At 36.5% G+C, this 26,153-nt stretch overlaps 1 protein-coding gene and 1 pseudogene across 15 annotated transcripts in view; one reads left to right on the forward strand and one right to left on the reverse strand.

Annotated features, from left to right (window-relative positions):
* The window catches only part of NBEA (neurobeachin), a 713,110-nt gene that overhangs the window by 371,679 nt on the left and 315,278 nt on the right, over positions 1 to 26,153 (forward strand). The window lies entirely within an intron of this gene.
* On the reverse strand, positions 5,082 to 16,663 carry LOC116562200 (annotated as a pseudogene).

Raw genomic sequence — 26,153 nt, forward strand, 5'->3', positions numbered from 1 at the left:
TTTGGCTATTCAGGCTGTCTTTCGGTTTCATATGAATTTTAGAATAAGTTTTTCTAATTCTGTGAAAAAATGACATTGGTAGTTTTATAGGAATAGTGTAGAATCTGGCTATTTTAATGATATCCATTCTTTCAATCCATAAACATGGAATGTGTTTCCATTTGTTTATGTCATCTATGATTTCTTTCAGCAGTGTTTTATAGTTATCCTTGTAGAGATTGTTCACCAACCTAGATGTATTCCTAGACATTTTTTGAAGTGGAAGGAGGAACTATTATAAATGGAATTGCATTTATTATTTGGCTCTCAATTTGAATGTTATTTGTGTAGAGAAATGCTACTGATTTTTATACATTGATTTTGTATCCTGAAATTTTACTGTAATTGTTTATTAGTTCCAGGAGCCTTTTGGCAGAGTCTTTAGGGTTTTCTAGGTACAGAATTATATTATCATAAAGATATGATAGTTAGACTTCTTCTTTTCCTATTTGGGTGCCTTATATTTCATTCTCTTGCCTGATTGCTCTGGCTACAACTTCCAGTACTATGTTGGATAGGAGTGGTAAGGTGAGCATTCTTGTCCTGTTCCAGTTCTCAAGAGGAATACTTCCAGCTTTTGCCCATTCAGTAAGTCCTCAAAGGCAATTGCAACAAAAAGAAAAATTGACAAGTGGAACCAGATTAAACTAAGAGCTCCAGGACAGCAAAAGTAACTGTCAACAGAGTAAACAGAAAACCTACAGAGAAAACATTCACAAACTATGCATTCAACAAAGGCCCAATATCCAGAATGTATAAAGAACTTAAATCAACAGTAAAAAAACAAATAGCCCCATTTAAAAATGGGCAAGATGCATGAACAAACATATAAAAAGAAGACGTACAAGCAGCTAACAAACATGAAAAAAATGCTCAGCATTGCTAATCATCAGGAAAATGCAAATCAAAACCGCAATGATATACCATCTCACACCCGTGAGTAATAGATATTATTAAACATTTTTTTTAAATAGCAGGTGCTGGAGTGGCTGTGGAGAAAAGAGAATGCTTATACACTGTTGATGGAAATGTAAAGTAGTTCAACCACTGTGGAAAGCAGTTTAAAGCTTTCTTAAAGAACTTAAAACAGAGCTACCATTTGACCCAGCAACCCCATTACTAGATATATATCCAAAAGAAGATAAATTGTTCTACCAAGAAAACACGTATACTCGTATTCTCATTGCAGCACTATTCACAATAGCAAAGGCATGGAATCAACTTAAGTGCCCACCAGTGATGGGTTAGATAAAGAGAATGTTGTATGTATACACCATAGAATACTATGCAGCCATTAAAAGGAATGAAATCATGTTTTTTGCAGCAACATGGATGCAGTTAGAGGCCATTATCCTAAGCTACTTAAAGCAGGAACAGAAAACAAAATACCACATGTTCTTACTTGTAAGTATGAGCTAAACATTGGATAAATGTGGACATAAAGATGTCGACAGTAAACTCTAGGGACTTCTTGAGGAGGGACAGAGAGGGAGACAGGGCTTAAAGACTATCTGTTGGGCACCATGATCAATTGTACCCCAAGCTCAACATCATGCAATATACCCAGGTAACAAAACCTGCATTCCCCTGAATCTAAAATAAAAATAGAAATTATTTTTTTAAAAGAATATGTATCAGCCAGGCGTGGTGGCTCACACCTGTAATCCCAGCACTTTGGGAGGCCGACATGGGCGGATCACAAGGTCAGAAATTCAAGACCAGCCTGACCAATATGGTAAAACCCCGTCTCTACTAAAGATAGAAAAATTAGCCAGACATGGTGGTGAGCACCTATAATCCCAGCTACTCAGGAGTCTGAGGCAGGAGAATAGCTTGAACCTGGGAGGCAGAGGTTGCAGTGAGCCAAGATCGTGCCATTGCACTCCAGCCTGGGTGATAAGAGCAGAACTCCATCTCAAAAAAAACCAAAACAGCAAAAAAAAAAAAAAAAGGATAAGTATCAATGTAATACACCATATCAACAGACTACAAAAGAAAAATATATGATCCTTATTATAGATGTAGGAAAAGCATTTGAAAAACTCAGCATCTATTCATAATTAAAAATTAAAAATCTTAGCAAACTACAAATTAAGTTGAACTCCTTCAGTTTAAGTGGTATCTACAAAAAAACATAGAGCTAACATCTTAATTAATTGTGACAGACAAAATGCTTTCCCTGTGGATACAAAACAAGGCAATGATATTCTCACTCACCATTTCCATCAGACATTTGACTGGAGTTCTTAGCCAGTTCATTCTGGAAAATAGAAGATCTTAAGATGTCTGACAAAAGGTACTAGAATTAATAAGTGAATTTAGCAAAGTCACAGGATACAAGATCAATATTCAAAATCAGTTATAATAACATGTTAACATATATAACACATTTTGTTTTGTTTTCCAATGTGTTATATGTGTTTCTGCACCAAAAGAGATATACAAATGGCCAATCACTGCATGAAAAAATGTTCCACATCATTACTCATTTGACAAATTTAATTTTAAACCACAATTAGATAACATTACACACTTACTATAATGGGATAAATAGACCATCAACACCAAGCATTGGTGAGAATATGGAGCCACAGGAACACTTGTACCATGGTGGTAGAAGTGTAAAATAGTATACCCACTTGGAAAACAGTTTTGTCAGTATTTTACAAGGTTAAACATATGTTTACCGTATGTCTTAATAAATTCCAAGCCTAGGTATTTGCTCAAGAGAAGTGAAAAATAAGTCCACATTAAGACCTGTATGTGAATATTCATAGCAGTTTTATTCATAATAGCCAAGGACTGAAAGTACCCCAAAGTACATCAACAGGTATATGGTTAAACTCATTATAATACATCATTATAATGAAATACAACTCCACAATTTAAAAAGTATGAGCTACCGTTACACACAATAACATGTATGGAACTTTAGTTTATGTGAAGTGAAAGAAGCCAAACAGCAAAGACATACTGCATGATTCCATTTATGTGACATTCTATAAAAGACAAAATTATAGGGACAGAAAACTGTTCAAGTTCATTTGCTACAGATGGCAGGAAAAAGTAACGAGAACATTTTGTGAGGAAAGTGTTCTTGATTGTGGTCACATGAAATATGCATTTGTCAAATTTACACTGCATTTTATTACTTATAAAGTTCAGGCTCTGTAATACCACCCATAAGGCCTTAGCTTATCTGGCCTTCTTTACTTCTCACACTGAATTAGGAACCTACTTCAAGTTCCATGAATTACTCCTGTGTCATGCTTATATTTTACTGTCATTTACTACCACAAAGAAGGTTCTCAGTAAATTATTGTTGAGTAGATGAATGCCTAAATCTGTACCCCTTGCCGTTACTTACTCTCTGGAAACCGTTAGCAGCCACACCAAACTGATGACTTTTTCCAAACAACACAGCCACCTGTTTCTGTGATTTTGAGCAAGTTACTTAATCTATTTCAGGTTTTTTTCTTTATGTATAGTGGGGCTAGTGCTTAACTAATAAGATATCAAGTGAAGTAAGAATCAAATGAGGTGATAACTATAAAGCACTTAGCCTAGTAAGTAATCAGTTCTCAATATTTCCAGAACATAATAAGGACTCAATAAATGTCACTTGCTCTTACAGGATTTATTTATTTAAGTGGCATTTGAGCTGGATTTTGAAGGCTCTGGACAACTGTGAGGAAAATAGAGGACCTTTCACATCCCACCCAGGAGCATAGATGGGCCTTATATCCAGGGGCTTTCCCTTAACAGTTAATTCCACAGGGAAGGGATGTTTTCAGCCAATGCTAATTCATTGTCCTCAGCCGGCCTTCTCTTGTCCATGCATTTCAGTCTCAAGCTCCAAAATTATTATTTGTGGTTTCTCTTTATTCTTCCTATTTCTCTTCCAATCAGAATAATTGTTCCAAAATAATAATGAATTAATCGCTTGTTAGGTCTCATTTTATTTTTATATAACAATTGTTTATATAATCATCTGACCCAAAGGTATGAATAATTGATAGAATTTATCCTCGAGGAAAGATTTCTATTTTAAGAGAAAAACTTACCTTTTTTTTTTTTCTAATAGCTATATAGAGGGGGAGATTTCTAAGTCTCTAGTGTCTTATTTTTCCATTTTTTTCATCTTTTTTTTAATTATAAAAGAAAGTAGGTGTTCTCACTAGAGACTAAAGAAGGAAATTAACAATCTTACAATTCTAGAACAGGCTTAACTTCATAAGGGTGGCTTAAGTTTTCAAAATGTGTGGGGCTCTTTCACAGATACACTCTTGGGGTAGGGGCTGTAAATTTTCTCAGATGTTTTACATTTTGTTTTTTAATTTTTGCTGGTACCCTAAATCAGATAAATACCCAGTGTTCTGGATTATCTGGATGGCCATCTTAAATAACAGAGTGTTCTACATGACCACAGCCTCTGCACTTGTGCCACTAATCCATGTGACACCAAGACCAACTATGCTTAACTTTTTACATGATTTCTCCAATTGGATCCTGAGGCCTTTCAAAGATTTATTGAATATTTCCTATGAGATCTGTGAGAGGACAATGTGGAGAACACTGGTTCAGAGCAGTGATTCTCAAGGTGGGATGGGATAGGGTGGGGTTGAGTGGAAAAATACATGTAGTTTCAAAGAATACATTCAAAATACCCACTGATTTCATAATACAAACTCCATAAATTCAAGCAGCAAAATTATTTCAGCTAATGGGCAGTAGCAGAAAACCAACTATGGATTCATCATTGTGGAGAAGGAGTCTGGATAAACATAGTTGAAAAACACTGGCTTAGAGATAGAAGCATGCCGACCCATGGAGAACTGTAAGAGATACATGCCAAAGAGAAAGAACAATCCTGGGTCAGTGAGCGAATCCTAGGCCAGAACTTGTCACAGTCTTCTGAAAACCAAAGAGCACATCCAGAAGAAAACCAAGATGGCCTGTCAACCTTCTTGGCCTTGTGATTAAGAGCAAGTTGATCCACTTTTAAATATTGAGTCAAAAGAAGAAAAAAGTTGTGTGTGCCCCCAAATTCATCCACCAGGAAGTGCTGTCATCATTTGCAATGCCATCCAGCTCTTGAGGAGGGACGTCAGTGTGGGGCTTGCTCTGTGGTTACTGCAGAGCTCCAATCTACTTTAGCTGCATCAGCAGTCCCCCACTTTGTTGCATACTGACTAGATTACTGCATGCGCCTATACACTCTTTACCGATAAAGACTCAAGGCACCCTTCTTGCTCCCATGAGCTGTTGCAAATAATCTGGAATCTCATTAGTATGGTTGATGGCTGTGATATCAACAAATTCCAGAACCCCTTGTTTGATGGCAGTTGACTGAGGATCTCGGGTCCTCCTGGAGTATGGGCAGGTGGGCTGGATGAACACAACCACCTTCCCAGGCTGGATTTTGCCGTTCATAAACTCAAGCCATGCCAATGGGCTGCAGTCTCCCGAGGAAGAACCCTCAGTTGCAGGTATTGCTTGGGGTTTGAGCTTTATTTTGCCATCTTCTTCTACACAAATAGAAAGTCTCAAAATAGCCGGCTTACATATACCATCACTACGCCTCAGGTTTTAGATCTTTCTGGTTTTGGAACCTATGAAATGAGTAAATTGGGTCATGCTTCAAAAAAGAGTTTGATTAGTAGCATAATTCATAACCAATATGGCAGACTACAAATGTAGATGATGAACATGCAGAACTGCTATGAAATCCCACCACAGTCTGGTATGGAGCTTCATAACTAAATATCAAGATCTGCTATCTATTTTTCTCTCCTCTAAGGAGCATAAAGATGACTAATGTATCAATGCGTATCTTTCAGAAAAGGGAACTACCATTTTGAGGTACTTTTTAGTGACACCAGAAACTCTGTAATTTACTTTTGAGATTTTGGAGCCACAGGAAATTATACAGAGGTATTAAATCTTCAATGAAAGCCTGTCTTCTTAACTGAATAAATCAGGATCTTAAAATCTAATCTTACAGTTTGGGCATGCACTCTTTAAACCCCTAGTTTGTAGGAGATCTGAAATAGTACACCCCCATTTTCTCAAGACAAAAACTGAAATTAAGACATAGGGAAAATTGTTTGTCCAAAATTATAATGCTAATGAAACAGCAAAACATAGATACAAACTAGTTCTGCCTTTTGTTCTCTAATCTACATATGAATAAAAGTGAATTTGTCTAACCTACCCTATTGCTTTTTCTATTGATGTATTTGCTTTTTCATCAGGAAATAAAAAGTACATTTCAAAATCAGGATCCCACAGTTTGGGGTCAAAGACATGCATTTAAATTATTACAAACTACATAAAATCAGTTACTTCCAAGAACATCAGAACTTGCTTGTTGATATCTATTCCATTTGGAATAGGATGCTTTGTTCTGTTAACTGACTTTTTTTTCTGGTATTCATGACACCTCTATCTGTTATTAAACAGAATTGAAAATGACTGGATAAACTATTTTCTTTTGTATTTCATATGAAATAAAACTTACATTAGAAGATGAAGACCACTTCATTCACTTTCTGTGTTGTATAGATACTCCAAATAGGAAATGTTCTGTAATAGCTATTCTTAAGTTATCTGATACTTTTATTTGTTTTTCCATGCTAAATGTATTGTACAGTATTATAGTGTTAGAAAACTGCATTATCATTCAAATTCTATTTTTATTTGCCTTCTTCTTCCCACATAACATATTTATGCATTCATTCATTTATCTGTTTACCTATATATTCTTGGCAAGTCCATGCTTCTTGACAGGTACCATGCAAATCATACTGGATACTGAGATAAATGGATTTTGTACTTCATTTACTGAATTTCACAGTTTTAGAAAGAGTAAGACTTTTTAAAAGAAAAGAAGGGGGAAAAGCAAAGATAATACCATAAGTAAATGCCCAGAATATTTGAGAGACCAGGAGAGGTCTCTTAACTTTATAGGGATGAGGGTGTGGCAGTGGTTATAAGAAGAAGAAATGGCACATATAAAGGCCCTGAAATAACATGACTCATTAAAGGAAATACAAGGGTTATTCAAGGATATAGAATAAATATGTTAAAGTGGCAGTAGAGAAGGCTGGAGAAGTAGACAGACATCTCTATATTATAAAAAGTTTAACAGTTAACTTGTAAATTGTGGGTAGCCATTGGAGAAATTTAACTTTGAATGACACCAATGGAAAAGTGAAAAATGTATAAGAAGGATGGAAGATTTGAAGGAGGCAGAAAATTATATGACTGTTGTAATCAAAGAGAGAAAAGATTAAGATTTAAACAAAAGCACTGTCACTGGAAAGAATTAATTGATTAAAAGTATATTAAGGAGGTAAAATTGACAAACCACGGTGGTTCAGAATTTTCACATTCTGCATATAGTATATTCATTGAGGCATCATGGGTCATTTTTTTGGAGTCAAGAGTCTTGCTCTGTCTCCAGGCTGGAGTGCAGTGGTCCGACCTCTGCTCACTGCAACCTCTGCCTCTGGGGTTCAAGCAATTCTCCTTCCTCAGCCTCCTGAGTATCTGAGACTATAGGCGTGCACCACCCCACCCAGCTAAATTTTGTATTTTTAGTAGAGTCAGGGTTTCACCATGTTGACTAGGATGGTCTCCATCTCCTGACCTTGTGATCCACCCACCTCAGCCTCCCAAAGTGCTGGGAATACAGGCATGAGCCACTGCGCCCGGCTGGCATCATGGATCTTAAAAATGTTAGGATTCCTCAAGGGCCACCTCTCCCCTCTGTAAATTAGTACCCCAAGGAGAAGGAATTCCCTCAGGGAATATGCCTAAAGTAACATACCACTGGGATTTTAAACCTGCTACCAGAAATAAAGTAGAGAATTTAGCCTGGAACTATCAGACTAAGCCAAGATCCTTAAGAGAGTCTGATATGTTTCTAGTTGACTCCTTTTTGTTACTAGAAACAAAAGCAAACCATCCATAGATAAACACTGATTGACTAACTAAATGAGACTGAAAGTCAATATGCATGAGAATCAACAAGGGAGAAAAAAGAATTTAGATCTCTAAGGGCTGCAAAGGTTAGAATTGTGAAATAAAATAAAGCACAAAGTAGAATGAATAAAAAGAGACCATTAAAAATGAAGAATAAGATTTTGAAAAAATAAAAACTTGTAGAATTTTAAAAATACAAGTTGGAAAAAAGATGTTTATTGATGATTCATCAGATAAGACAAAGATGGAGGTAATTAGTTAATTGGAATTTTTTAAATTTTTTATTTTTGTGCATACATGGTAGACGTATATATTTGTGGGGTACACGATGTTTTGATACAAGCGTGCAAAGCATAATTATCACATCATGGAAAATGAGGTATCCAGCACCTGAGGCATTTATCCTTTACATTACAAACAATCTAATTATACTTTTAGCTATTTTCAAATATATAATTAAATTATTATTGACTGTAGTCACCCTGTTGTGCTATTCAATATTAGGTCCTATTCATTCTTTTTAATTAATTTTTTGTACCATTAACCACCCCGACCTTCTAACCAACGTTCCTACTACCCTTTCCAACCTCTTGTAACCATCTTTCTACTCTCTGTCTCCCTGAGTTCAGTTGTTTTGATTTTTAGATTTCACAAATGAGTGAAAACATGCAATATTTGTCTTTTTCTCTGCCTGGCTTATTTCACTTAACATAATGACTTCCAGTTACATCCATGTTGTTGCAAATGGCAGGATCTCATGTTTGTTATGGCTGAATATTACTCCATTTGTACAAGTACTGCATTTTCTTTATCAGTTCATCAGTTGATGGATATTTAGGATGTTCCAAATCTTGACTACTGTTAACAGTGCTACAGCAGACATGGGAGTGTAAGTACCTCTTGTATATGTTGATTTCCTTTCACTGGAATATATACCCAGCACTATAATTTACTATATCAAATGGTAGATCTATTTTTAGTTTTTTGAGAAACCTCAAAAGTGTTCTACATACTGGGTTGTACTAATTTCCATTCTGACAAACAGTATATGAGGATTCCTTCTTCACATCCTCCTCAGCATTTGATATTGTCTTTTAGATAAAAGCCATTTTAACTGGGGTAAGACGGTATCCCATTGTAGTTTTTTTGTTGTTGTTTGTTTGTTTTGGGACAGAGTCTCACTCTGTCACTCAGGCTGGAGTGCAATGGCATGATCTTGGCTCACTGCAACCTCCAACTCTCAGGTTCAAGTGATTCTCCTGCCTCAGCATCCCGAGTAGCTGGGATTATAGATGTCCACTGACACACCCAGCTAATTTTTGTATTTTTAAAAGAGATGGGGTTTTACCTTGTTGGCCAGGCTTGTCTTGAACTGCTGACCTCAGTTCAAGACTGAGGTGATCTACCCACCTCAGCCTCTCAAAGTGCTGGGATTACAGGTGTGAGCCACCGTGCCCAGCCTCCTTGTAGTTTTGGTTTGCATTTCTCTGATGATCAGCGATGTTGAACACCTATTAATGGCCTGTTTGCCATTTGTATGTCTTCCTTTGAAAAATGTTCAAATTATTTGCCCATTTCTAATTGGATTATTAGATTTTTACCAATAGAGTTGAACTCCTTATATTTTCTGGTTATTAGTCCCTTGTCAGATAGGTAGTTTGCAAATATTTTCTCCAGTTCTATGGATTATCTCTTCATTTTGTTGACTGTTTCCTTTGTGGTGACAAAGTTTTTTAACTTCATGTGATCCCATGTGTCCATGTTTGCTTGGTTACCTGTGCTTTTGGGGTACCACTCAAGAAATCATTGGCTAGATCAGTATCCTAGAGATTTTCCCCAGTGTTTTCTTCTAGTAGTTTTATAGTTTGAGTTCATAGATTTTTAAATCTATAATTCATTTTGATTTGATTTTTATGTATGATGAAAGATAGGGGTCTAGTTTCAGTCTTCTACATATGGATATCCAGTATTCCTCACACCATTTATTGAAGAGATTATCTTCTCCTCAGTGTATGTTCTTTGGTACTTTTGTCAAATATTAGTTCATTGTAGGTGTGTGGATTTGCTTCTGAGTTCTCTATTCTGTCTGATTAGTCTATGTTTCTGTTTTATGCCAGTAACATGTTATTTTGGTTACTATAGCTCTGTAATAATTTAAGTAAGATAATGAGATTTTTGTTTTGTTTTGTTCTTTTTGCTTGGGATAGCTTTGGCTATTCTGGGTCTTTGGTGATTCCATATCAATTTGAGCATTGTTTTTTCTATTTCTGTGAAGAATTTCATTGGCATTTTGATGGGAATTGCATTACATTGAATCTGCAGATTGCATTGAATCGACAGTATGGCCATTTTAACACTATTGATTCTTACAATCCATGAACATGGAATATCCTTTCATTTTTTTTGTGTCCTCTTTGATTTTTTTAAGCAATATATTATAATTTTCATTATAGAAATCTTTCACTTCTTAGGTTAGGTAGGTTAGGTGTATTGAATATGTTTTCAACTTACAGTATTTTTGACTTATGATAGGTTTATTAGGACATAAATTCATCATAAGTCAGGAAACATCTGTGTAGATTAATTACACAGATGATAATATCAATTAATTAATTAACATCCTAGTAGTTGTTACTGCCTTAGGTAAAAGATAAGAGTTTAGGCAAATAGTGCATTAACCAAAAGTTGGGGAGGAACAGCTTGGAAATGGGTACATAAGGACTCTACCACACTTAGGGAAGTCCAAAAGGTCATTCACATGCCGAGGGCTATGTGCATGCTTTGGACAGGCCTTAATCTTTCACCTTTTGCTGGCCTTGAGACTATATGGAAACAGGAAGTGAATGCTAAGGTACAGTTGAAACCTGCCTGATTGATTATTGAAGGGCTGTCCCTACTGAGTTCCTTAGGAAAATCTGAGAGGTTTTTTTCTATCCAAGAATTTAAGGAGATCTCTATTTAATTATTAGCTGACCACTAAGGTAATGATACACAGATTTCAGTGGCCACAGATGACACAAAATACAAACCATACAAAATTAATTTAGAAAAGTCATTCATCAGATAACAAAAAACAACACCAACAAATCCTAGGGAGGAGAGAGAATGAGATTTCAAGAGTTACCATATTATATATAACATTCAAAACGTCATTGCTAGGAGACAAAGAAATTTAAAAGTATGACCCCTACACAGCAAAAAAAACAAATCAGTAGAAACTCTGCTTGAGGAAGCATTGACTTTAGAACTTTCTAAACACAGACATTAAATATTTAAAATGTGTTTCACTGGTCAAAGAAATATACTTATACACTGTTGATGGGGCTGTAAATTAGTTCAGCTATTGTGGAAAGTAGTGTGACACTTCCTTTAAAGAGCTTAAAACAGAATTACCATTTGACCCAACAATCTCATTACTGGGTATATACCCAAAGGAATATAAATTGTTCTGCCATAAAGACACATGCATGCAAATGTTTATTGCAGCATTATTCACAATAGCAGAGACATGGAATCAACCTAAATGTCCATCAGTGGTAGACTAGGTAAAGAAAATATGGCACATATACACCAGGGAATATTATGAAGCCTTAAAAAAAAGAATGAAATCATGTCCTTTGCAACAACATGGATAGAGCTGGAGGCCATTGTCCTAAGCAAACTAACACAGGAACAGAAAATCAAATACTGCATATTCACTTTTACAAGTGGGAGCTAAACAATGAGAACAGGTGATACTAGGAGGAAAATAACAGACCCTGGGGCCTACATGAGGGTAGAGGGTGGAATAAGGGAGAGGATCAGAAAACATACCTATTGGCTACTATGCTTATTACCTAGGTGATGAAATTATCTATACACCAAACTCCTGTGTTGTGCAGTTTGCCCGTATAATAAACATGGCTCTGTACCCTTGAACCTAAAATAAAAGTTAAACCAAAGAAATAACAAGGGAAAGAAAATGCTACACTAAAAAATAATTAGTGCAAAAGAAGGCAAGAAATAGAAGAAATAAATAAGACGTATAGAAAACCAACAGAAAAATGGCAGAAGTCCTTTTTTATCAATAAATCAGTAATTGCACTAAATGTAAGTCAAATGAACTTTCCAATTTAAACACTGAGATTTGAAGAATGGATTTTATGAAAGGATTCACCTGTAAGCTTTCTACAGGAAGCAGATTAATAGACACAAATATGTTGACAGAAAAATGATTTTAAAACATGATTCATACAAATAGAACTCAAAAGAAGGAATGACTGTGCCAGTATCAGACAGAATACATTTTAATATAAAAATCATTACAGTGACAAAGACATTTTATAATAATTATGTAAATCCATCAATAAGATACCATAGTTTTAAATATATATGCACTTAATAAGAGACTCCTAAAATATATTAAACAAAAATGTACAGAATTGAAGGGAGAAATAAATAATTCAAATACATTGCTTGGAGACTTTAGTATCCCACTTTCAATAATAGAACACCTAGACTGAAACAACAGTATATACCACCTAGACCTCCCAGTCATCTATAGAATACTTCATTAACAGTAGCAGGGAACATGTTCTTCACAAGTGCTTATGAAACATTCTGTAGGACAGACCATATATAGCCAAAAAAAAATTGTCAGTAAATTTTAAAAGGTTGGAAGCATGTATTTTATCTTCTCCAACCACCGAGGATTAGAATTTGAAATAAACAAGAGAAGGAAATTTGAAAGATTCACAAATGCATGGAAGTTAAACAGGAAACTCCTAAATAACCAGTGGGTTAAAGGGTAAATTACAAGAGAAATTACATAATACTTTAAAGAGAATGAAAAAAAAATCAAAAGTCATAGGATGCATTTAAAGTAGGGCTCAGAAGGAAATTTATATCTGTAAGTAACTACTTTTAAAAAGGGGAAATATGAAAACATTAATATAACCTCCCAACCTCCCAGTGGGACAAACTACAGGAAGAGGAGCAAAACGGACCGAAGGAAGAAAAAACAGCAATTAAAATATAAATAAAGCAGAGATTTTTAAAGTAATAAAGATAAATAAAACCGAAAGTTGGTTCTTTAAAAAGATAACAAAATTGAAAAAACTTCAGCTAGGAAAGAAAGAAGAGTCAAAATACTAAAATGGGGAATGAAAGTAGGAACATTATTAATGACCTTAATGAAAGAAAAAAGATTTTAAGGGAATACCTACTATAAACAACTGTGTGTCAATACTAGAAAACTTAAATGAAATGGAAAAATTTCTGGAAACATAATACTAAATTACAACTGGCTGAACACAAAATAGAAAATCTGAATATTGCTGTAACAGTAAGAAGTTTAAGTTAGTAATTTAGCAAAACTTCCAGCAAAGAAAAACTCATTACCAGATGTTTTCCCTGGTAATGCTGTCAAACATTTGAGATGAAAGAGAATCAACAGCACCCTTTCTCAGACTCTCCCAGAACATAGAAGAGGATAAAACACTTACTGACTCATTTTATGAGGCGAGAATTACCCTGATACCAACCCCCAGATAAAGCCGTCTGAAAATAAACCACAAACCAGTATCTACAGCGCTATTAAATACAAGTTAATAAAACTACAAATCTTATGACGATGGATACAAAAATCTTGAAAAAAATAATAGCAGATCTACCTGAGCAATATATAGGAAAGGATTATATACCTTGATTAAATGGGATTTATTCCAGGAACTTATAGTTGGTTTAACACATGAAAATCAATCAGTGTAATACACCATATTGCTAAAATGACTGGGAGAAAAACACATGATCACATCTTAGTAGATACAAAAATAATTTGACAAAATTCAATGCTGTTTAGTGATTAAAAATACTCAACATATCAGGAATGGAAGGCAACTTTCTCAATCCAATAAATGAGATTTACAAAACAAAACAAAAAACCCCACAATGAAGTCATGATTATTTATAAAAGACTGAATGCATTCACCCTAAGCGAAGACGACAAAAATGGTCACTAACGCTAGTGCTATTCATTTTACTGGAGGTTCTAGCTAGGGCAATTAATCAAGAAAACAAAATAAACAATGCCTAAATTGAAAAAGAAGAAATAAAACTCTCTATTTGCAGAAGATAGGACTTAGAAAACCTTAAAGAAACTAAAAAAAAAAAAAAAAAAAAAAAAAAAACAAAAACGGACCTGTTAGAGCTAATAAGTAAGTTCAGCAAAACGGCAGGATGTGACATCAACATACAAAGATCAATTGCATTTCTATACACTAGCAGTGAACCATCTGAAAATAAAACTAAGAAAACTGTTCCATTTATAATAAAGTCAAAAAGAGTATAATATATCCATAATATTAAATAATGCTCAACCTCAGTAATCATTATGGAAATGCAAATCAAAAGTACAATGAGATACCACTGGATAACCATTTGGATGGGTACTGTAACAGTCTATTCTTGAATTGCTATAAAGAAATACCTGAGACTAGGTAATTTATAAAGAAAAGACGTTTAATTGGCTTTTTTGCAGGCTGTAAAGGAAGCATGATGCTGACATCTTCTTGGCTTCTGGGGAGGCCTCAGGAAACAATCATGGCAGAAGGTGAAGTGAGGGTAGGCATGTCTTACATGGCAGAAGCAGGAGCAAGAGAGGAGGGGGAGGTGTTACACTTTTAACAACCAAAGTTCATGAGATCTCTCTCTCTATCATGAGAAGAGAACCAAGGGGATGGTTCTAAACTGTTCATGAGAAACCACCACCATGATCCAGTCACTTCCCACCAAGCCCCACCTCCATCATTGGAAATTACACTTCAACAGACAATTTAGGTGGGAACACAGAGCCAAACCATGTTAGGTACTATCAAAAAATTGGAAAATAATGAGTGTTAGTAAGGACACGGAGAAACTGAAACTCTTGTGCACTGTTAGTGGGAAGGTAAATTGGAGTAGTCACTATGGAAAACAGTATGGCAGATCCTAAGAAAATTAAAAATAGAATTGCTATATTATCCAGCTGTTCCTCTGCTGCTTCTGTGCACAAAAGATTTGAAAGTAGGGACTCTAAGTAGTATTTGTACATCTATGTTCATAGCTGCTTATTTACAGTACTTAAAAGGTAAAAGCAACCAAAATGCCCATTGACAAGTAAAGAATAAGCAGAGCTGTTTATACATACAATTAAATATTATTCATCCTTAAAAAGGAATAAAATTATAACACATATTACAACATGGATGCTAAATAAAATGAGCCAGTAGTAAAAGGACAAATACTGCATGATTCCACTTATATGAGGTACTTAGAATAGTGAAACTCACAGAGACAAAGTCGAATGATGGTGGCCAGGGCCTGAGGATGGAGGAGCAGGTAATGGGGAATTGTTAATATTTCTTAATAGGTAAAGAATTTAGGTTTTATAAAATGAAACAAGTTCTGTGAATGGATGGTAGTGATGGTAGCAAAACAATGTGAGTGTTTAGTACCACTGAACCATACAATTAAAACTTGTAAATTTTATATGTATTTTATTACAATTAAACCTTTTTTAAAAAATATATACTTAGTAATGAATTTAGCCAAAAAATGTCAATACTTTTTCATCAAAAACTGCAACATTGTTGAATTTCTTTCAAACATTGTTGAAGGGAATTAAAGTAGGTATAAATAAATGGAAATACCTCCCAGGTTAATGGATTGGAAAAATTAATTTTAACAGTGCTTTTCACATTTATATGTAAGATCAATGCATTCTATCAAAATTTTAGCTGCTTTTTTCCAGAAATGGAGAAGCTGATTCTAAAATAATACGGAATTGCAAGAGACATAGGATAAACAAAGCTATCTTAAAAGAATAAATTTGGGGATTTAAACTTCTTAATTTCAATACTTAATACAAAGCTACAGTGATAAAAACAGTGTGGTACTAGATAAAGATAGTTTACAGACAAATTTAATAGAATTGAGAGTCCAAAAAGAAACCCATATAATTATGCTCAATTTATTTTCTAGAAGGGTGCCAAGATCTTTCGAAATGACTGTCTTTACCATTGTTGAAAGGACAGTCATTTCAACAATGGTACTGGAACAACTGGATATCAACAGGCCAAAGAACAAATCTAGTCTACAATCTCACATGAAAAAATTAATTCAAACTACATGAAAGACCCAAATGTTAGTACTATAACTCTTAGAAGGAAACATAGGTAAAAATCTTCATGACCTTGAATTAGACAGTGGTTTTCACAGATAGGGCACCAAAAGGACAAGCAAAAAAAAAGTAAATTGTTAGTCATCAAAATTTTAAAGTTTTGTGTATCAAAAGACATTCATTTACTAGTCAGTGAAAATATAGAGGTGAGGATCCAAGATGGCCATTTAGGAACAGCTCAGGATTGCAGCTCCCAGTGAAAGCGCAGAGGGTGAGTGGACGCCACACTTTTATTGCCCACAGACTAGGAAATTCCCAGGCAGAGGAGCTCCACAGGTCACCAGCGCGGCTGTTTGGGCCAGCGCAGCTGTGCCAGCTGGTGCCACTGCTTTGCCCCGCACGGCTGCTTTGTCGGCGCCCTGGAGCAGCGGTTCTCAGTACAAAATACACCGGTCCGGGTGCCCTTTTGGCTGGCGATTGGAGCCACGGGAAGTCACCCATTCATCTGTTTAAAAAGGGGACTGACCAGAGAACCAGGACAGTAGATTCCAGGGCAAAAAAAAAAAAAAGGCGCCACAAACCACAGTGCCGCTGTTTAAGCCAGCGCAGTGAGAGGCCGCAGGGGAAAACAAACAGACCCCGGCGCCTCTTCAACAGGTGACTGGAGCACCAACTTAAAAAAGGCTCTGAGGCAGGGAGCCAGGTGATCAGGCTCGGCTGGTCCCACCCCCACAAAAGAACGGCAACCAGAAACTCTGGATTGAGAGTTTCACAGCAAGCACAGCTGAACCCAGGACGGTCCAGCTCTGAGGGGAGGGGCGTCAACCATTACCGAGGCAGCCCGCCACTATGGAGGTAGTCAGCCAATGCTGAGGCAGCCCGCTGTTGCCAAGGCAACCCGCCAATGCTGAGGCAGCCCGCCGTTGCCAAGGCAACCTGCCACTGCAGAGAGGCTCCGCCTGAACAGAGGTGGGCCACCATTGCCAATGCAGTTCTAACTACCCCCATATAAACAGGACTGCAGGGAAGTTCACTCGGCAGCTGGGTGGAGCCCACAGCAGCTCAGCAAAGCCTCTACAGGCAGACAGTGACTAGGCTGCCTCCTTGCTGGGCAGGGCAGCTCCAAAGGAAAAAAAAAAAAAAGAGAGAAGGCAGCAGCATAACCGAAACTCATAAAGCCCTAAAACCCTGGGACAGAGCACCTGGGAAAAAAAGCAGTTTATGAGTTCTGCTGCAGCAGACCTAAATGTACCTGCCCAGCAGCTCTGAATGAACAACAGAGCTCACAGCTCACCATTTGATCTCCTATAAAGAAGAGACCATCTCCTCAAGCAGCTCCCTGACCCCTATATATCCAAAGACCCACCTCAGAAAGGAGAGATCAGATTGACACTAGGTGGGTATCCTTCTGGGACAAAGATAGCAGAAGAAGAAAACTGGTAACAACCCTTACTGTTCAGCAGCTGCTGCAGGTGAACCGCAGGCAAGCAGGACCTGGAGTGAACCTCAGCAGACCTACAGCAGAGGGGCCAGACTGTCAGAAAGAAAACCAAGAAACAGAAATAACCTCATCATCAACAAACAGAACGTCAATCTGAAAGATTTGAGACCCAATCTGAAAGCCAGCAACTACGAAGTTGACAGGTGGATAAATCCTTAAAGATGGGAAGAAACCAGCGCAAAAAGGATGAAAACACCCGAAACCAGAACACCTCTCCTCCTACAAGGGATCACAACTCCTCACCAGCAAGGGAACAAGGTTGGATGGAGAACGAGTATGATGAAATGACAGAATCAGACATCAGAAGGTGGGTAGTAAGAAACTTCTGTGAACTTAAAGAACATGTTCTAACCAAATGCAAAGAAACTAAGAACCTTGAAAAAAGATTTGACGAAATGCTAACGAGAATGGACAAAATAGAAAGGAATATAAGTGAATTGATGGAGCTGAAAAACGCAACACGAGAACTTCGCGAAGCATGCACAAGTATCAACAGCCGAATTGACCAAGCAGAAGAAAGGATATCAGAGGTCGAAGATCAACTCAATGAAATAGAACAGGAAGGCAAGACTGAAGAAAAAAGGGTAAAAAGGAATGAACAAAATTTCCAAGAAATGTGGGACTATGTGAAAAGATCTAATCTACGTTTGATAGGCGTACCCGAATGCAACGAAGAGAATGAATCCAAGCTGGAAAATACTCTTCAGGATATTATCCAGGAAAACTTCCCCAACCTAGCAAGGCAGGCAAACATTCAAGTCCAGGAAATACAGAGAACACCACAAAGATATTCGTCAAGAAGAGCAACCCCAAGGCACATAATCGTCAGATTCACCAGGATCGAAATGAAGGAGAAAATACTAAGGGCAGCCAGAGAGAAAGGTCGGGTTACCCACAAAGGGAAGCCCATCAGACTCACGCAGATCTCTCAGCAGAAACCCTACAAGCCAGAAGAGAGTGGGGGCCAATATTCAACATCCTTAAAGAAAAGAACTTTCAACCCAGAATCTCCTATCCAGCCAAACTAAGCTTCATAAGTGAAGAAAAATAAAATGCTTTGGGAACATGCAAGTACTCAGAGATTTCGTCACCATCAGGCCAGCTCTACAAGAGCTCCTGAAAGAGGCTCTACACATATAAAGGAACAACAAGTACCAGCTCAAGTAAAGGGCAAAACAGCCAGCTAGCACCAAAATGGCAGTATCAAATTCACACATAACAATATTAACCCTAAATGTAAATGGACTAAATGCCCCAATCAAAAGACACAGACTGGCAAATTGGATAAAAAGACAAAACCCATCAATGTGCTGTATCCAGGAAACCCATCTCACATGCAAGGATACACAAAGGCTCAAAATAAAGGGATGGAGGAAGATTTACCAAGCAAATGGAGAGCAAAAAAAAGCAGGAGTTGCAATTCTCATCTCTGATAAATTAGACTTTAAAGCATCAAAGATCATAAGAGACAAAGAGGGACATTACATAATGGTAAAAGGATCAATGGAACAAGAAGAGCTAACGATCCTAAATATATACGCACCCAATACAGGAGCACCCAGATACATAAGGCAAGTTCTTAATGGCTTACAAAGAGACTTAGACTCCCACACAATAATAGTGGGAGACTTTAACACCCCATTGTCAACATTAGACAGATCAACCAGACAGAAAATTAACAAGGATATCCAGGACTTGAACTCAGACCTGGACCAAGCAAACCTAATAGACATTTACAGAACTCTCCACCCCAAATCCACAGAATATACATTCTTCTCAGCACCACATCACACCTACTCTAAAATTGACCACATAATTGGGAGTAAATCACTCCTCAGCAAATGCAAAAGAATGGAAATCGTAACAAACAGTCTCTCAGACCACAGTGCAATCAAGTTAGAACTCAGAATTCAAAAACTAACCCAGAACCGCACAGCTTCATGGAAACTGAACAACTTGCTCTTGAATGTTGACTGGATAAACAATGAAATGAAGACAGAAATAAAGATGTTTCTTCGAAACCAACGAGAATGAAGACACAACATACCAGAATCTCTGGGACACATTTAAAGCAGTCTCTAGAGGAAAATATATAGCAATAAGTGCCCACATGAGAAGCAAGGAGATATCAAAAATTGACACCCTATCATCAAAATTGAAAGAGCTAGAGAAGCAAGATCAAAAAACCTCAAAGTCTAGCAGAAGACAAGAAATAGCTAAGATCAGAGCAGAACTGAAGGAGATAGAGACACAAAAAACCCTTCAAAAAATCAATAAATCCAGGAGCTGGTTTTTTGAAAAGATCAACAAAATAGTCAGACCACTAGACAGAATAATAAAAAAGAAAAGAGAGAATAACCAAATTGATGCAATAAAAAACGATAAAGGGGATATCACCACAGATTCCACAGAAATTCAAACCATCATCAGAGATTATTACAAACAACTCTATGCACATAAACTAGTAAACCTGGAAGAAATGGATAAATTCCTGGACACTTGCCTCTTCCCAAGCCTAAACCAGGAAGAAGTCGAAACCCTGAACAGACCCCATAACAAGGTCTGAAGTTGAGGCAGCAATTTAGAGCTTACCACCCAAAAAAAGCCCAGGTCCAAACGGGTTCACAGCCGAATTCTACCACACATACAAAGAGGAGCTGGTACCATTCCTTCTGAAACTATTCCAAACAATACAAAAAGAGGGAATTGTTCCCAAATCATTTTATGAGACCAACGTCTTCCTGATTCCAAAACCCGGCAGAGAGTCAACAAGAAAAGAAAACTTCAGGCCAATATCCATGATGTACATAGATGCAATAATCTTCAATAAAATACTGACAAGCCGATTGCAACAGCACATCAAAAAGCTTATCCACCATGATCAATTAGGCTTCATCCCAGGGATGCAAGGCTGGTTCAACATACGCAAGTCTATAAACATAATTCACCACATAAACAGAACCAAAGACAAAAACCACATGATTATCTCAATTGATGCAGAGAAGGCCTTTGACAAAATTCAACAGCCCTTTATGCTAAAAACCCTCAATAAGCTAGGTATCGATGGAACATATCTCAAAATAATAAAAGCTATTTATGACAAACCAACAGCCAATATCATACTGAATGGGCAAAAACTGGAAGCATTCCCCTTGAAATGTGGCACCAGACAAGGATGCCCTCTCTCACCACTGCTATTCAATATAGTATTAGAAGTTCTAGCCAGAGCAATCAGGCAAGAGAAGGAAATAAAGGGCATTCAAATAGGAAAGGAGGAAGTCAAATTGTCTCTATTTGCAGACAACATGATTGTATCTCTAGAAGACCCCATCGTCTCAGCCCCAAATCTCCTGAAACTGATAAGCAAGTTCAGCAAAGTGTCAGGATACAAAATCAATGTGCAAAAATCACATGCATTCCTATACACCAGTAACAGACTTAAAGAGAGCCAAATCAAGAACAAACTGCCATTCACAATTGCCACAAAGAGAATAAAATACCTAGGAATACAACGAACAAGGAACGTAAAGGACCTCTTCAAGGAGAACTACAAGCCACTGCTCAACGAAATAAGAGAGGACACAAACAGATGGGGAAACATTCCATGTTCATGGTTAGGAAGAATCAGTATTGTGAAAATGGCCATACTGCCCAAAGTAATTTACAGATTCAGTGCTATCCCCATCAAGCTACCAATGACCTTATTCGCAGAACTGGAAAAAAACACCTTAAACTTCATATGGAACCAAAAGAGAGCCCGCATAGCCAAGTCAATTCTAAGCAAAAAGAACAAAGCAGGAGGCATCACACTACCGGACTTCAAACTACAAGGCTACAGTAATCAAAACAGCATGGTACTGGTACCAAAACAGATATAGACCAATGGAACAGAACAGAGGTCTCGGAGGCAATACAACATATCTACAACCATCTGATCTTTGACAAACCAGACAAAAACAAGCAATGGGGAAAGGATTCCCTGTTCAATAAATGGTGTTGGGAAAGCTGGCTAGCCATGTGCAGAAAGCAGAAACTGGACCCCTTCCTGACACCTTACACGAAAATTAACTCCAGATGGATTAAAGACTTAAACATAAGACCTAACACCATAAAAACCCTGGAAGAAAATCTAGGCAAAACCATTCAGGACATAGGTGTAGGCAAGGACTTCATGACCAAAACACCAAAAGCATTGACAACAAAAGCCAAAATAGACAAATGGGACCTAATCAAACTCCACAGCTTCTGCACAGCAAAAGAAACAGTCATTAGAGCGAATCGGCAACCAACAGAATGTGAAAAAATTTTTGCAGTTTACCCATCTGACAAAGGGCTGATATCCAGAATTTTCAAAGAGCTAAAACAGATTTACAAGAAAAAAACTAACAAGCCCATTCAAAAGTGGGCAAAGGATATGAACAGACACTTTACAAAAGAAGACATACATGAGGCCAACAAACATATGAAAAAATGCTCATCATCATTGGTCATCAGAGAAATGCAAATCAAAACAACATTGAGATACCATCTCACGCCAGTTAGAATGGCGATCATTAAAAAATCTGGAGACAACAGATGCTGGAGAGGATGTGGAGAAATAGGAACACTTTTGCACTGTTGGTGGGAGTATAAATTAGTTCAACCATTGTGGAAGACAGTGTGGCGATTCCTCAAGGACCTAGAAATAGAAATTCCATTTGACCCAGCAATCCCATTACTGGGTATATATCCAAAGGACTACAAATCGTTCTACTATAAGGACACGTGCACACGAATGTTCATTGCAGCACTGTTTACAATAGCAAAGACCTGGAACCAACCCAAATGCCCACTGACCATAGACTGGATAGGGAAAATGTGGCACATACACACCATGGAATATTATGCAGCCATCAAAAACGATGAGTTTGTGTCCTTTGTGGGGACATCGATGAACCTGGAAACCATCATTCTCAGCAAACTGACAGAAGAGCAGAAGATCAAACACTGCATGTTCTCACTCATAGGCGGGTGTTGAACAATGAGAACACATGGACACAGGGAGGGGAGCACTACACACTGGGGTCAGTTGGGGGGAAATAGGGGAGGGATGGTGGGGGGTGGGGAGCTGCGGAGATATAGCAAGGGGAGAAATGCCAGATGTAGGTGATGGGGAGGAAGGCAGCAAATCACACTGCGCCGTGTGTACCTATGCAACAATTTTGCATGTTCTTCACATGTACCCCAAAACCTAAAATGCAATATAAATAAATGGGAAAAAAAAGAATAGTTTTTAAAAATTAACATGAAGTGAACATTTAGAAATAATCATAATTTTAGATAGTTTATAACTGAGAGAACAGCAACTAAGAAACTTACAATGTATGCATGTCAGGATAAAATAAGAAAATCTCATAATGACAGAAATATACAAGGGGAAAAGTATGCAAATAAATTGACAAACGGTAAACACGTGTGTATGTCTAAATAGAGATTATCTTTCTAAAGAGCTAATGATATATAATATATGAGTTTTGAGCTGGAGAATACTGGGCAATAACTTGTAGTGAGAAGGGATTATAACATAATATTGTTGTGGAAGAGGCATATGATATTATTTAACTTCATACTTGTTTAAGTTAACTGTATCTGGTAAAAGTCCAAGAATAGCAATGAAAATAATAAATACATTTTCATCAATAAGGAGTAAAAAAGATGGAATTCAAACTAAAATTTCTATCCCCAACTTCTTCCCTACTGATTGTAACTGTATTTGTTCTATTCTTTTCATTTTTATCCTTGAACTTTTAAAAGCATTAAAAAACTGGGACCAGTAGAAGATTTTTAAAGTATTGGGCTAGAATTAAATACATTATATATCAGTAAGCACAATAAATATAAAAGGACTATGATTTCCAGTTAAAAACCAGATTTCTCAGATTGGATTAAAACTCCAACTGAGTTCCATTTACTAAAGGCATATCTAAAGCCACAAGAATGTTGAAGGTAAAAGGATAGAAAAGTATATACAGGGCATTAACTAAAGAACTGAGCTAAGATAACTATATTAATATTTTTTAAATTATTTCAAGGTAAAAACTGTTAGTGAAGAACTAATTCATATAATTAAGAAAAGTTGAATTTACCAGTAAGATGCTACCATCCTCGGTTCATGTATTTCAAATAAATAACCTCAAAATGTGTAAAGCAAAAAGTGGCGAACCATCAGAGAGAAAATGACAGGTCTGCCATCTTTGTGGAAGATTTCAACACTGCTATCTCAATTACCAAAATATCCAGCAGACAAAAAAATTCAGTGAGTATATACAAGGTTTGAATAACATAATTAGTATTTGATATTACTGACATACAGAACTTTTCACCCAATCGTTAGACAGTACGTATTATTCTCATGTGAACATGTAACATTTATAAAATCTGATCACATGGTTCAGGGGTCCCCAACCTCTGAGCCACAGATTAGTACCAGTCCTTGGCCTGTTAGGAGCCAGGCAGCACAGAAGGAGGTGAATGACTAGCAAGGGAGCAAAGCTTCATTTATATTTATAGACATTTCCCATTGCTGGCATCACCGCCTGAGCTCTGCCTCCTGTCAGACCAGTGGCGACATTAGATTCTCGTAGGAGCATGAACCTTATTGTGAACTGTGCATGAAAGGGACATGGGTTGCATGCTTCTTAGGAGAATCTAATGCCTGATAATCTATCACCATCTCCCATCACCCCCAGATGGTACCATCTAGTTACAGGAAAACAAGCTTAGGGCTCCCATTGATTCTTCATTATGATGAGTTGTATAATAACTTCATTATATATTAAAATGTAATAACAATAGGAATAAAGTACACAATAAATGTAATGTGCTTGAATCATCTCAAAACTATCCCCTTCCACCCACACTGGCCCACAGAAAAATTGTCTTCCATGAAAACTAGTTCCTAGTGCTAAAAAGGCTGGCTGGGGATTCCTGACATAGTTAGATCATAATACAAATTATCAAATTTTTAGAATTAGTGTTATAAATACCATGATATCTGACCAGTGTAAATATTCTCATTACTATTGAGGAATTTTGAACATTTAAATAACTTATGCTTCAAAGAAAAATAAAAAGTATTTAGACTAAACAATAATAGATATACTAAACACAAAATCCTATAGATTGTAAGGAAAATGAAACTGGATGATAATTCTACTTGTGTAAAAGCTTATTACCTGAGAAAAAAAGCCTAAAATTAATGAGTTAAATATCTAACTGGAAAAAAAATGTCCAAGTTAGAAAAGAACAGAATCCCTTCACAAAGTAGAAGAAAGTTGATAATAAAGAAGTCTAACAGAAGTCAGTGAAATAGAAAAATAAGATACAGTGGAGAGATTAACAAAGATAAATGTTTATTCATTAACTAATAATAAGCAAACTCTTCTAAGATTGATCAACAACAAAATAAAACAACATAAATAGTGAACATATGGAATGAAAAGGAGACATAATTATAGCTAAAGCAAATTAGAAAAGAAAATGAGAGCGCTATCAAAACCTTATGCCATTAAAATTATAAATTTAAATGAAATGAGCAACCTCCTAGAAACTGTACAACTTCATATAACTGAATAAGAAGAAACAAAACCCTAAATAGTTCTTTATGTATGAAAGGAAGTTAGTCAGAAAAATATCTTCCTGCAGAGAAAACTCTAAGCCCAAATAGTTTATAGGAATATTCTACCAAATGTTCAAGTGAAACTCTTTTCTAAACTTATACAAACTCCTAGAGCTCAGAGACAGGGAATGATCCAGATCATTCATTGAGGCCTGTGTAGCCTTAACTCTAAAACTAAACAAGATGTGTGGGAGAAGGAAAATCACAGGCCAATATCTCTTATGAATGTAGATCTGTAAATTCTGATCAAAATATTAGCAGAACCCAATTCAGTTAATGTATAAAAAGATAATATGTCCTTGTGGGGCAAATTGGAAGAGATGATGAGGAAAATTTATCACATGAATGCAGAAATTGTTCATCATTTTAAAAATTTCTAGAAATGTCATTCATTTATCACATTAAAAATGAAAACTTTTATGATCATCTTCGTAGGTACAGACGCCTAGTAAATTAGGAAAAATACTCTTAAAAATTAGGGATAGAAGATAATTTTTAATCCTTTTAATTTAAAAAGCACTGCAGAAAACCTGCAGCTCTATTTATAAAAATCACAAACAAGCAATCTGAACAACATATTGCTTTGGCGTGTGTGTGTGTGTGTGTGTGTGTGTGTGTGTGTGTGTGTGTGATAAAATAATTTGTTAAAGAAGCAAGAGACCGATAAACACAAAGTGGACCAGAGTGGTTTATTTATTTATTTGTTTACATATACTATTATTTTTAAGTGAGTGAGCCTAGGAGAGTGAAGACATTTGTGCTGCCTCTCAAAACCTGAGTTAAAAACAATTTGACTGTGGAAAAGAAATACTGATTTTATCTTCAGTGAAAAT

Source organism: Sapajus apella, unplaced genomic scaffold, assembly GCF_009761245.1.
Source record: "Sapajus apella isolate SASKATOON/1434 unplaced genomic scaffold, GSC_monkey_1.0 scaffold32, whole genome shotgun sequence".
Lineage (NCBI taxonomy): Eukaryota > Metazoa > Chordata > Mammalia > Primates > Cebidae > Sapajus > Sapajus apella.